The 9,444-nt window shown below is 44.0% G+C and overlaps 1 pseudogene; it reads left to right on the top strand.

Annotated features, from left to right (window-relative positions):
* Nucleotides 1-1,072: 1,072 nt before the first annotated feature.
* Nucleotides 1,073-1,530, top strand: LOC101581292 (annotated as a pseudogene).
* The last annotated feature ends 7,914 nt before the right edge of the window (nt 1,531-9,444 follow it).

Raw genomic sequence — 9,444 nt, 5'->3', positions numbered from 1 at the left:
CTCAATAAAATTAATCAAAACCAAAACAAAACATACAGATAGAAAAAGTTTAAGGAAGGAGTAATGGTCTAAGTGGGTTCAGCCTAAGCCTAGATCAATGCAGCATATATTTCTATGCGATGTGATTTCTACTTCTTTATCCTTTGTTGAGACAGTCTCACTAGGTAGCTGAGGGTGGCCTAACCTCCCAGGAATCTTCCAGCCTCAGCCTTCCTAGTGCAGGGATTACAGGCCTGCATCAGTACACCCAGTTTAGGCTGTCATTGATTGATTGATTACTTAAGTTGTTTTTGTATGTGTGTGCAGGGACTCACCACACAGCTCGGACTCATAGTGATCCTCCTGTTTTCTGCCTCCCTAGTGCTGGGATTCAGACGTGTGCCACCATGCCAGGACTCCATCACTGGCTCAGCATGCCTAGCGGCAGGGCCAGCACTGCATATGGTGCCAGGGATTGAACCTTGGCCCTTGTGCTTATCTAGGCAAGTGCTTAGTCTGCTGAGCTATACAGCTGGCCCTTAATTGATTACCTTTCTGAAACAGGGTTTCACTGTGATGTTCAGGCTGGCTTTGAGCTCACTTTGTAGCCCAAGCTGATCTCAAACTTGGGATGATCCTCCTGCCTCAGTCTCTTGAGTGCTGGAATTACCAGCGTGTGCCACCACACCCAGTTAGGCACTTTTTTTTTTTTTTTTTTTTTCCAGTGAAATCAGTGTATCAGGATTCATTGTCACAGAGACAATCTTCCATGTGTCTCACCCTTCTGACTGAGAAGCTCTGACATCTCAATCTGCATAGAAGCTGGTATCTCCCTCAAGGACAGATGATGTGTTTGTTCCTGACTGACTAGCACAGGTCATTTTTCTTCCTAGAAAACATTAGACCTTAGACTTGTTCACTAACAGCTTTCTCTAAGACTGAGGGCCCTCGGTGTTTACAGGCCTTTCTCCTATGGTTGCACAGCTGCGGAGGTGTGGGCATTGGAGACCTCTTTGTGCGTTGCCTTTGCAGTTGTGGGAAACAAACATGTTTTCAAAAGCTAAATGCCTCCGCGATCCCTCTTATCAGCACAATGGCAGTCTCAGGTTGCAACAAGGACAATGTCAAAGCAAGCTGTAAAAAAATGTGGCTACCCTGGTCATCTGACTTTCAAATGCCACAATTTTCTCCGAATAGACCCCCAAAAGGATATACTTTTGGATATTATCAGTACAAGCAGTGAAGACACTGATGAAGAAAAGAGTTAAATAAATTACACGCATTACAGGAAAAGAAGAATAAATGAGGAAAAGGAGAAGAAAAAAGAAAAAAAGTAAAGAAAAATCAAATTGAAAAAGAAAAGGAAAAAGTCTTATTCCAGTGCCACTGAAGAAGACTCTTCCAAACAAAATAAACAGAAATAACAGAAGAAAGAAAAGAAAACAGAAAAGACAAATCAAAAAAGGGAAACATCACAAAAAGGAAAAAAAGAAGTGAAAAAAGGAAAAGCATTCTTCTACCCCTAATTGTTCTGAATTCACAAAAAAGTAACTGAGATTTCGGCCTAAGTCATTAAATTAAAAATATCATTTAACAGAAAAAGATCAAGGGCTGCTGGGCATGGTGGCCACACACTTGTAATTTCAGCTATTGTCAGGGGCTGAGGCTGGAGCACCACAAGTTCAAGGCCAGCCTGGGGGAATTGAGTGAAAGCTTGTCTTGAAATAAAATGTAAAGGTTGGGGATGTAGCTGAGTGCTCCCTGGATTCAATACCCAGTATTGAAGCATGTACATGCACACACACACACACACACACACACACACACACACACACACACACACAGAGTAAGAATTCTGATACAAATCTACGAAGCCTAGCCCACACCCTCATCTCCTCCACAAAACTTGAGCAGAAAGCAGTGTCAATGTGAAGCTTATATTGATGTCACCTGTGTGACAAAAGCCTCTGTCAGTGACCCAGGGTCTTATGTCTTCTGCCAGTTTATGTGAAGGTATGCTGCTTGTAATCAGAGGTAAATCTTAGACTCTTGCTAAACCTTTTAAAAATATGTTTTATTTTTAATTGGCACACAATGATTATAATGTACATTGGGGATACAGTGTGTATCCAATTTGTAGTGAACAGAGCAGAACAATGGGTGTATCTATAGTCTCAGGCATTAATTATATCTTTGTGTTGGGAATATTGAAAAACCTTCTCTACTAGTTATTTTGAAATTTTTCACTTAATTGTTATCTTCTATAGTTATACTACTCTGCTTCCACGCTTTAGAAATTGGGCTGTGGAGATAGCTCAATGGTGTAAGCACCTGCCTATGCAAGCACAAGGACCCAAGTTTTATGCCAAGTATTGCATGCAGTGGTGCACGCCTGTAACCCCCAGCACTGGAGAGGCTGAGACAGGAAGATCCCTACAAGTCAGAGTTGTGTAGTGAGACACTGTATCAGAAAAACTTTAGAAATTATTTCTTGTTTCTGACCACATTCCTACACCTTCACAATTCTTTTTTTTACCTTCATAATTCTTGACATTCAATTTTCTTCTGTGTAATTTAAGAGATTAGGGTGAGATGATTTCTACATTTTATTTTATGTTTAATGTTTGATATTCTAAAGCTGTAATTGGCTCTGTCATTTTCATCATTGTTATAGAAACAATGGGCCATTCTGTAATCAGGCTCCTTAAAGGATCTTTAACTGCATAGGCTAAGTTGTTTATTGATGGTGACTGTTACTTAAAGCCACCCTTTGCAAATGAAGATATTAAATTTATTTTAGCTTTCTGGTACCGCTAGGGTAACACATTGGGCATTTGGCAAGCCATTTGCTAGCATGTGGATTGGTCTGGGAGTTAGCTGCTCAGTCTTGTGTTGTTTCTCCTCGCTGGGTCACAATCACTGACACCCACGAGCTAGAAGGAGAAAAGGTTTGTTTTAGCTACAGTTTGCAGAGGTTTCCATCCACAGCTGGCTGGCTTCATGGCAGACAGGCACGGCAAAGAGAACAGTCCATGGCATGGTGGGCAGGAAGCAGCACGATTTACTTTTTATGCCATCCAGACGACAAGTCAGTGGATGGCGCCACTCATGCAGAGGCGAGGCCTCACCCTCTCCTACGCTGTCGGCCCAATCAGTGAACACAGGTGGTATCACACGTGCATGCTTATGTCACCTCTCTAAAGCCCCACCTGTGAGCACAGGAGTCTTGCAGGGGGGACATCTAGATCTGAGCCATAAAATCCCTTAACTCATTTTTTGAGGTTTTTTTTTTGTTTGTTTGTTTGATTTTGGACATGGGAGCTTTATAAATCCCCATCTTCTGCATACCTTTTTATTAAAATATGATCTTGTAGCCCAGGCTGGGCTGAAACTCATGGTCTTCCTACCTCATACGTAGAAGTGCTGAGACTGCAGATGTGCTCAGCATATCCGGCTCATGCAAAATTTTAAGACTTGTTTAAATACATATAGAAAAGGACGGTGGCCACCAGCAGTTCTTCGTGATTGTACAGCTGAGAGGAATACAAGGCAAGCTGCAAACCTTGCTTAGGACTTAAGCGTACGGGTCTAGGCAGCCACTGGTTTCGGAAGCGACTTCTTGATCTGGTCAGGGAACTGCAACAGCCACTCTGAGCAGTGTCTGTCCGTCTTTAGCACCAGGGTTCCACAGCTTTTTGCAGCAAATAGGATTTAGGACTCAGTGTAACTATTTCCATGTGCCGAAATGGTAATCAAACAATTTTGGACCACTGTTTAAAGCTATTGCATTCAGGGCCAGCCTAACAGCTCAGCAGACTGAAGTGCCTGTTTAGGCCAGAGCGCAGCGGCTACTGTTCGATCCTTGAGTGCTATGCCGGCCCCGCCCCCAGGGCGCCCTGAGACGGTGATTGAGACTGGGTGTGGTGGTGCATGCCTGTAATTCCACCACTTGGGAGGCTGAAAACAGGAGAATCACTGAGTCCGATCTACATAGTGAGACCCTGTAGACCCTGTCCTAAATACATAAACAAACAAAAACTATTGCATTCAGTTTCACAGAGAATAATACCCCATCTCTGTCAAACAGAAACTCTTGTAGGTGGAAGCTAGACATGTGAAGGCAAATAAAAAGAAAATCTATTAAATACAGAAAAATATTATATGTAGTAACACTAACATATTTAAAAATAAGTCAACAGCAAACTATATATTCTCCAAGATAGGCATCTTTTGTATTAAGGAAGGTGATATTGTAAAAGTAATTCTGGCTTCTGTTCTATAAAAGCATAAACTAGGGGCCTGGCCCTAGCTCAGTTCTTTGGGCCGGGAAGATGGCTCAGTAGGATAAGCGCTTGACTGGCAAATGCAAGGATCTGAGTTCAATCCCTGGTTCTGCCAAAAAAAAAAAAAAAAAAAAAGCAAAAACTATTTTGGAACAGTCTGGCCTCAGGGAGTGAGAAACAGCTCCAAAAGCCATGAGACCAAAGAATGAGAAGATGACAGATTGCACAAGGGTAGTTTACTGAGGGCTCCTGCTCCCACCATGGTCAGGGCAGCAGCAGGCAGCAAGCCCTGCTGGACCTCTGCACACTGAGTCAGAAGGCGGGATCTACAGAACAGTTAAGGAAACCTCATGTTAGCTGGAGAGTGCCTGGTTTGTCAAACACTAATGTCAGTCAGGTACATTTCTGGCATTGAGGTTCCCTTGAGCTCCCCGTATGCAGAAATTATTCTGTGTATTTATAGTTTGCTGGGAAATTGCAAGAAAAACTAGCTCATATTACATAGTCTCAACTCACACCCCCTAAAAAGAAAATGAGCAAACCACCAGTTGGCGGCACAGCTGCATCATCTTGAGACTCTTGGTGTCCAGCACTTTGCCCTGGCCGTCAGGGAGCTGGGGTCCGGCACATCTCTTGGATGACGTAGTCTCTCCAACAGGTTTCCTTAAGTAAATGACCTTTGCTGTCCTGAGGGAAAGAGGAGGGACTACATAGCATGTCTTTGTGCTTACACTGTATATAGGGTGGCACGAGATGTTCGAGGCTTTGAATCTTTCATGAGGAGACCTGGACAAGAAGCAGGACGTTCCCTGCACTGGAGCCATGTTAGAAGAATAGTAGTTTCCTGAGGCTGCCATAACAAATAGTAGTTTCCTGTGGCTCCTACACTCAGGCCCTTGCACTTGCCAAGCATTCTATTTTTTTTAAAAATTAATTAATTAATTAATTATTTTATGTATTTGGTACAGGGTCTACAACATCTTACTATGTAGATCAGACTCGTAGTGATTCTCTTGTTTTCAGCCTCCCAAGTGCTGGGATTACAGGTGTGCGCTATCACACCGAGACTGAATCACCATCTCAGTGTGCCCTGGGAGCAAGATGCAGGGGATCAAATCCCAGCCACTGCTCTCTGTCTAAGCAGGCACTTTAGTCTGATGAGCTCTCTGGCCAGCCTTATTCCTAGAATTCTATAGGCCAGAAATCTAAAACCAAGGTCTCCACCAGGTTGATTCTGTTGATTTTCTGAAGCCAATCTGGTCACAGATAAAGAAAACCATTTCGTAGGCCTGTAAGCCAGGAAATAGACGTAAGCTGCTGCTGCTGCTGCTGATTGTTATTATCATTGAGAGGTCTCCCTATATGTTCAAGGTTTTTTTTTTTTTTTTTTTTTTTTTTTTTTTTTTTTTTTTTTTTTTTTTTTTTTTTTTTTTTTTTTTTTTTTTGGCAGAACTGGGGATTGAACTCAGGCCCTTGAGCTTCCAGGGAAGCGCTTATGCCACTGAGCCATTTCCCCAGCTCCTCCCCTATATGTTCAAGGTTGGCCTTGAACTCACTATATAGTCCAGGTTGCCCCTAACCCAAGGTGATCCTCCTGCCTCAGTCTCCTGCTGAGATTACAGATGTGCACTACCATACCTGGGTCAGACTCAACAATTCCTTTTTTTTTTCTTATTCTTGTGTCTTTTTTTTTTCATTTAGTACCCTTTAAAAAACAAACCCTTTACTTGGGACACAATATGGCAATAATTGGTATGTCATGACAAGAAGTACATATTTAGAACACCAGGATGGCAGGCACTCCAAGAGTGACCCCTCAGTTACGCATCACCATCCTCAGTCTAGCCGCCTGGCTCACAGGCACCAGCATATACAGTTAGTCAGGGTGAGAATCCCACCATCCAACTGCTAGTCTCAAAAACCTGCTGATGTCCCCCAGGATCACTGCTCCACCCACCTCGTGCATACAGTTGCATGACTTTGCCCCTGTCATGTTTCCCAGCTTTTCTACTTGCCCACTCCTCATTGGCCAATCCTCAAGTTCTCACTTTCCTTTTATTTGTGTTGTACCTTTCTATATGTAATTCCTCTTTTGAGTTCTTTTTTTTTTTTTTGAGTTTAAGAATTTTTATTTATAAAATGGGCATAACTATGCCTTTTCCACTTTTATACAATAGCACCCAGTTTTCATTCAGCCTTAAGTTTCAGAAATTACACACTGACAACTGTCCCCAAAATAACCTGTGAAAGCCCCTTCCAGACTTTCACATAGCAGGTCACACAGGCCCCTCTCACCAGTCACAAGCTCATCTGGCAAGCACCAGTGGCACCACACTTGTTGTGATATGGACAATGGAACACAGTATTGCGTCTTGGAGTACACTTCCTTTCATCAACACAAAAGACAAAAGCACCCATATGGTAGTTCAAACTTCATCAGACATTCACTGGATTCAAAACTGGCCAAATACATGCTCAAGAGTGCGGCATGGGTGTCACCCTCGTGCCAGGGAGCCTAAGGCAGTAAGACCACTGCGAGTTTGAGGCCAGCCTGGGCTCCAAAGTAAGTTCAAGGCCAGCCTGAACTACATAGGAAGACCTTGTCTCTAAAACAGAAAACAAAACAAAAAATAAACACAAGCAAACAAAAAGTAAAAAACGCTGAATATGTATAAGTAAAGGATTTTATACTATGCCTGTTTTTCAGCTTCAGGGAACTAAGCCCCTTCTTACAATGAGTAAGTCAGGTGTCTTATTTCCCACATTCAATTTGTAAGAACATATAATTCACAAAACCCCACCATTATAGTGTCTTGTTCTATAAAAGTCTCGAGGCTGCCTACAGTAAAGAACAAACAGACCTGGGCAAGAGCAAATATAAGTCAGAAGATCAAAAACTTAAATTGGTACATTATGTTGTATACAAGTGATACTTAAAACATACCTCAAGACTTAAAGAGCAAAGACAAAATAAATAACAAAAACAGGGAAGTAAGGTTAAAAAAAAATGCAGACAGCAGATGCTAAGATTCCTGCCAGTGACAGTAGCTGACTCTTGCTGCAGGTATGTGCCCTAAAAACAATTTCTCTTTAGATGCCTTCAAGGAGATTGTGTCCTTGGTAATGACTACACTACGTACAGTAATAATTTTCCTGTGGGTGTGGTAGTGCGTGATTGTAATTCCAGCCACCTGGGAGGCTGAAGCAGAAGGATGGCAAAGTTTGAGCCCAGCCTGCACAACTTAGCAACTTAGTAAGCTTTTGTTTAAAAATACAGAAGGGCTGGGGCTCAATCCACGGTACCATTTAAGACAACAAACAAATCCCCTGCCCACAAAAAAGCTTCGCCAAGACCATTTCTGTACATCCCAAATGTCAGCCTGGCTGAACGTTCCTGTAGCAGGAGAAAGGGAGGTGAACATCAGAAGCCAAGGAACCACTTGGAGGCTCAGATGTCACCAGGATAAAGAACTCATCACAGGGCCAGCCAGATAGCTCAGGGACTAAAACACCTGCTTAGGCAGACAAGGACCAGTGTTCAATCCTGGCCATGGCATGCCATGCCATGCTGGCCTAGTGACCAAGACTGGGTGTGGTGGTGTGAGCCTATAATCCCAGCACTTGGGAGGCTGAAAACAGGAGGATCACTACAATTCTGATCTGTATAGTGAGACCCTGTACTAAAAATACATTTAAAAAAAAAAAAACACCACAAATCCTGGTGCAGTTTCAAGCTCAAGCTCAGCCACTCTCCCGAGCTGTGAGGGCTGCAGAAAGCTTAGGCATGGGGTACAGAACTGACTCCCCACTGTGACTAATCATGCTAAGCTCCCAGTGGCTCTGAACTCAATCCTTATCCCAGCCTAGCTAATAAACAAAACTGCAAAATTGCTGCCAGTGCATTCCTGGATGTGTCGCTGAGTTCCACGGAGCAGAGGTCACTCTCTGAGCCACAGCTCCCAGGGTCTCGTCATTTTTCTTGTTGTTGAGACAAGGTCTCACTATGTATTTCAAGCCGGTCTCGAACTTATAGCCATCTTCCTACCTTAGGCCCGGTGCTGGAATTACAGGTGAGAGCCACCACACCCTGCTTGTCCCTCGCCACTTAGCCTCAACACCCCTCAAGTATAACCGGGCACATGGCTACCCAGACCAGGGTATACCTTTCACCCCAGCATGGCCACAAGAATTTAAGCACTGCAGGTCCTATAGCCTTTAAAAAAAGTAATGCTAGCCGGGCACACATGAAGTCTCAGGACTCTGGGAGGCTGAGGAAGGAGGACCATAACCTCAAGCCGAGCCTTGGCAACTTAACAGTTTAGCAAGACCCTGTCTCAAAATAAAGTATTTTAAAAGGCCTGGGGATGTAGCTCAGTTGGAAAGCTATGGCTTCAATCTCTAGCACTAGAGAAAGAAAAAGAAAGAAGGAAGGAGCAAGGAGGGGAGGGGAAAGGAGAAGAGGGGAGAGGAAGCAAGCTTTTGTTTCTGCAGTGGAATGCAGACACGGAGCTTATATGTCTATACTGACCTTGTGGGTGAGGACAACATCCTAGGCGTGGTGGAATAAGAAAAAAAGAGTACCTGAGGACCCTGCGTAACTAAATCTGCCTTGGCCTCTTGATGACCTCTGAACTATCAACAAGAGAAGTGCAACTTCTGTCTAGTGAGAAGCCAAGTCCTTTTCATTCTGTTAAAATAATTTGACCTGTGGGTCATATAATTCACAACCAAAGGGAAAGATGTCAGGAGAGCTCAAAGGACTCAGGCCACACCCCTGGAAAGTCAGTTCTCCCAGGATCACTACAGCCTATAGGTCACAAAACCAGAGCCACACATGCAGTGGAGCACAGCATGGCCCTTAGGCCCAGGCCAAACCCTGAAAGTTGGGGCAGGGACACTCTGTCCTACCTTTGCCCTACAGCAGCAGAGGTCCAAGTATCTCCATGCTTCCTAATTACTGCTCTTAAGGACAGGCCAAATCTGGTAGAGCAGCTGCTGGAGGCTCCTACTGCAGGCTTGGGCGGAAGTGGGGAAGGGAGGGAGTGCAGAGCTCAGAACGCAGGCACAGCTGAGACGCAGAGGGAGAGGAGCTGCCACGTCTCTCTGGTCCTGGCATCCAGGGCCCTGGTGTGGCTCAGCTGGCACCTGCCAGTTGCTACCGAATCCCAGCCACTGGCACCTG

Source organism: Octodon degus, unplaced genomic scaffold (genome assembly GCF_000260255.1).
Source record: "Octodon degus isolate 3935 unplaced genomic scaffold, OctDeg1.0 scaffold00410, whole genome shotgun sequence".
NCBI lineage: Eukaryota > Metazoa > Chordata > Mammalia > Rodentia > Octodontidae > Octodon > Octodon degus.
This window is presented reverse-complemented; position numbering and strand designations above follow the sequence as displayed.